Genomic DNA, 4,984 nt, shown 5'->3' with positions numbered 1-4,984 from the left:
AATTAGGGGTGGGGGAGATACTGTAGTTCAAGGCCAAAAGATTTGTATGTGCCAAGAAGCGGACATTAGGATGGGAGGGGGGAAAAAGAGAAAATAATAGTTTTGTTTTTTAATCTTAAAACCATGCAAGAAGTATACAAACCTTTTCAGTTATCAACCCTTGAAACATACATTGTATTAGCTACTCAGAGTCTTTGTACTTTTCCACAGACAATAAATGTTGACCTCTGTCGCATCTTTGCTTCTTTCTGGAGGTTTGCTGTTAAATATTTAAGGATCTTGGGTCTATTATAGGTAGTTGGGGATAAACTCAGATTTCCAATTTTGTTTTCATAATTTTGCAATCATCTTAAAATAAATTAATAGGGACAATGTAGAAAGAAAGTTAAAGCATTTTCAGTTTTCATTAAAAAGGAAGTCCTTTTACAACTCCTAGAGCATTGGAGGCATCCGTTTGATGATCTGAATTTTCTAGAAAACTTGAGTTACTACTAAGACATCTCCAGTTCAGGATAACTTCATGTGAGACAGAACAAAATATTGAAGATTCTGGTAATTACCATGATTGTATGTTTGAGTCCACTGTTGAATATTTTTATAGCTTTCCTACCTAGGAGACTCAGCTTTCAGCACTGTATCAGATAATACTACATGTGATTTGTCAGGTTTTCATTGATTAATTTTGAATCTTTGAACAAGAGATCATACCACACACTGTAGGTATGTTACCAGGAAGGACTAGTCCCTACAGGAGGGCATCATGCTCAGAAAAGTAGAGAGCTGGCTAAGGGCAGTGAAGTCCTCGAGAAGATGGGTTGATAGTGACTTCAACAATGGGTTTGAGCATAGCAGAGATTGGGAACATGGGGCAGGACTGGGCAGGGTTTCAATCTGTTGCACACAGGGTGACTGAGCTGGGACCAACTTGATTGTACCTAAAACAGCAACAATGACAATTTTCCAAGTCTTCCTTCTTAGTCTGGACCTTATATTGAAACTTGCCTCTTGTAAGTGAACCTAATATTTGCAATACTGTTAAAATAGTTTCCAACAGCACAGCAGCATTACACAGTCAGATTACAATTGACAATTGGTTGAAGACAAACTAGACTTTGTTGTTGTTAAGTGCCACCGAGTGGGTCTGACTATGTAAAATTACACTGAATAATTCTGTTCTTGTGTAATCCACATGATTGTTGCTATAAGGTTAAATCACATACTATATACATGCTTGTGGGTATGTGAGCCCACAGGGAAGAAAAATGGATGTGCCCACCATGAAGAGTAATGGATTGTAACAACTGTGTCACCCCATCTCATTGAGAGTCTTCCCCTTTGTTGCTGATCTATTTTTCCAAGCATTATGTCTTAGATTTTAAAACAAAGTTTTAATTGACAAGAGTTTGCAAAAGGTATAAACAAGAAAAAGGTTGTTGTTAAGTGCCATCGAATCAACTCAGACTTATAATAACCCTGTGAACAATAGATCTGAACCTTGCCCTATCCAGTACCATCTTCACAATCCCTGATAATGCTTGAGCTCATTGTGTCAGTGTCATCGAGCTCATTGTATCAATGTCATTGAGTCACTGTGTCAAACCTTCTTGTTAATAGTCTCCCCTCCTTCATTAACTCATGACTTTTCCAAGCATGATACCAGTTTTCAAGGACTGGCCCTTCTGAACAACATGCTCAAAGTATGTTAGAGAAAGCTTCACTATTCTTACCTCCAAGGAGAACTCTGGCTATATATTTTCCAAGATCTAGTTGTTTGTTCTTTTGACGGTCTATAGAGAATTCAGTACTCTTCTCCAGCATTGCAACTCCAAGAGATAGATTCTTCTTCTGTCATCACATTCATTGTCTACCTTTCAGATGCATAGCAAGTAATTGAAAAGATTATGTCTTGGATCAGACACACCTTCATTTTTAAGCTTACATCTTTGCTCTTCAGCACTTTAAGAGATCCCTGACAGCATACTTTCTCTATGCAATTAATCTTTTAATTTCCTGGCTGTTAGTGACAATATTGTTGACTGTGGACCCATGCAAGATTAAGTCATTGACAATTCTATCTTTTCTCTATCATGACGTTATGTATTGTCCAATGGTGAGGATTTTTGTTTTGTTGATGTTAAGATATAACACATGTCGAAGGCTATAATCTTTGATCTTCTGCACCAAGCATTTCAAGTCTTCCTCGTTTTCAGCAAGTAAGGCTGTTATCTCTGCTTTACAAAGGTTGTTTATGAGTCTTCCTCTGATCCTGAAGTCACATTCTTTGTCATATAGTCCAGTTTCTTCAATTATTTGCAAAGCATACAGATAGAATAGATATGGTGAAAGGATACAGCCAAGACACACATCTTCCTTAATTTTAAGCTATGTAGTGTTCCCTTGATCTTTTTTGTACCACAGCTTTTGGTCTAAGTATAGGTTTTTCGTAAACACAATTAAGTATTCTGGGGTTCTAGTTCTTCTCAATGTCAGCCCTAATTAGTTAGGATCTTTACAGTCAGTTTCCCTTGAATAATCAGTAAAACATAAATACACATGTTTCTGGTATTTTCTGCCTTCAGCCAAGACCCATCTGATAATAGCAATGATATCCCTCATGCCATAGCTTTTTCTAGATCCTGCTTGAATTTCTTGTAATTCTTTTTTTTTTTGAGGGTGAATATGTGTCTTTGAAATTTTTTTTAAATTGTGTGTGTGTGTGTGTGTGTGTGTGTGTACTATCAAATTGAATCTGACTGGTACAGGAGGAGATTGCCCCTCCTTCTCCAGCAGAGCATCTGGTGGATTCAAACTGCTTACCTCTGGGATTGCAGTGTAGCTTCTTGCCAGTAGTCCACCAGAGCTCCCTGTGTGTCTGTTTTTTTTTTTAATTATTATTGGTTTGCTTACAAAATTTACACATATTGTGTTTCACACTATTTTTCATTCACATTATGTTTCATGCAATCATTCAGAAGCATGATGTTTCATAAACTCAAACATCATTGAACCTTGCCCATCATTATCATGTCTTTTCACCTGGATCCTTCTCATTTCCTCACCCCCACTCCCATCAAAATGTGTAACCCTGTGGTATCACCTTTACCCATCCTCACCCCTCCACTCCCACCGCTTCCCCTCTTGAGTTCCCATACATGTTTTAGTCTCTTTCTATTTTTACAATAATGGTCTTATGCAGTATTTGTCCTTATGAGACCGAATTAGTTCACTCAGCATAATACTCTCCAGTCTCTCCCAAGTTATGTAGTATTTTTCAAAATTTTTGCTCCTGAGTGCTACATAGTATTCCCTTGTGTGAATGTACCACAATTTCTGAATCCATTCAGTTGTGGCTGGACAATTGGACTATTTCCATGTTCTTGTGATGGTGAATAACATTGCTATGAACATTGGTGTACAAATTTCCTTTTGCATCTCAGTTCTAATTTTCTTGTGGTTTATTCCTAGTAGTGGAATAGCTGGGTCATACAGAGTATCTATGCTCAACTTTTCTGAGTAAATGCCAGACCTCCTTTTAGAATGGTTGTACCATTTTACAATTCCACCAACAGTGTATGAGAGTTCCCACCTCTCCAACATTTATTGCTTGCTGCCTTACTAAACTTTGCAGTGCTACTGGGGTGAGATGGTATCTCATTGTGGTTTTGATTTGCTTTTCTTTTATTGTCAATGATTTTGAGCATTTTTCACGTGTCTGTTGGCCTCCTGAATGTCTTCCTCTGTGAAAAGTTTTTCCATGTCTTTTGCCCGTTTTGTAATTGAATTATCCATCATTTTCTTCTAGAGTACAGGAGTATTCTGTAAACTTTTGTTATGAGAACCTTGTTTGAGATGGTATTGCCAAATGTTTATTCCCAGTTGATAGGCTTTCTTTTCACCTTTTTTGGGGAAAGTTTTTCATGAGCACGGAAACTTAATCTTTAGAAGTTCCCATTCATCAATTTTATCTGCTTTAGATTGTGCATTACTGTCTATATTTGTCAGTCTCTTTATCCAGTTGACTAGGCTTTCTTTATGGTTTTGAGCTTTACTCCCAGAGCTCTGTTCCACCTTGAGTTGATTTTTATGTTTGGTGTGAGATGTGGATTCTGTTTCAGCTTTCAGCATGTATCAGTCCAATTTTTCTAGCACCATTTATTTACACCTCTTCTGTTCAATGTTGTATTGGAAGTAGTTATTAGTGCAATATGACATAAGAAGGAAATAAAAGACACCCAGATTGGTAAAGAGATGATTAAACTGTCACTATGTGCAGATTATATAATAGTGTATACCGAAAACCCCAAGGACTCAACAAAAACAACTGCTTAGAGCTAGTGGACCAATTTAGTAGTGTGGCAGGATACAAGATCAAAGTCCAAAAATCACTGGATTTCCTCTTCAATAACAAAGAAAACTCAGAGAAGGAAACCAAGAAAGCAGTACCATTTACAATAGCCAACCACAATGTGAGATACTTGGAAGTGAACCTAACCAGAGACACAAAAGACTTGTACAAAGAAAACTACAGACATGTCTGTGAGACACAATAAAAAATGTAAATAAATGGGAAAATGTGCCCCATTCATGGATAGGAAGATTCAATACCATAAAAATAACAATCCTACCAAAAGAAATCTATGTTCAATGCAATCCCAATACATATACCAAAGTCATCTTTCAAGGAGATCAAAAGTAAAATTGTCAAGTTTATTTGGAGACAGACACAAGAGGCCCCAAATAAGCAAAGCACTTCTGACAAACACAAATGAAATGGGAGACGTAGCTCTGCCTGGCCTCAAAACCTACTAAACAGTGGTAGTAACAAAAACAGCATGGCATTGGTACAATGACAGGCACATAGACCAATGCTCAAAGGGTCAATAGAACATGAAGATATAACAATATTGAATATCTATGCACCAAATGAAAGACCTGCAAAATATATAAAACACACATTAACAAAGTTGAAAAAGGAGATAGATAA

This window comes from Elephantulus edwardii, unplaced genomic scaffold (assembly GCF_000299155.1).
Source record: "Elephantulus edwardii isolate Elephantulus edwardi_28Jun2011 unplaced genomic scaffold, EleEdw1.0 scaffold00230, whole genome shotgun sequence".
Classification (NCBI taxonomy): domain Eukaryota; kingdom Metazoa; phylum Chordata; class Mammalia; order Macroscelidea; family Macroscelididae; genus Elephantulus; species Elephantulus edwardii.
This window is presented reverse-complemented; position numbering follows the sequence as displayed.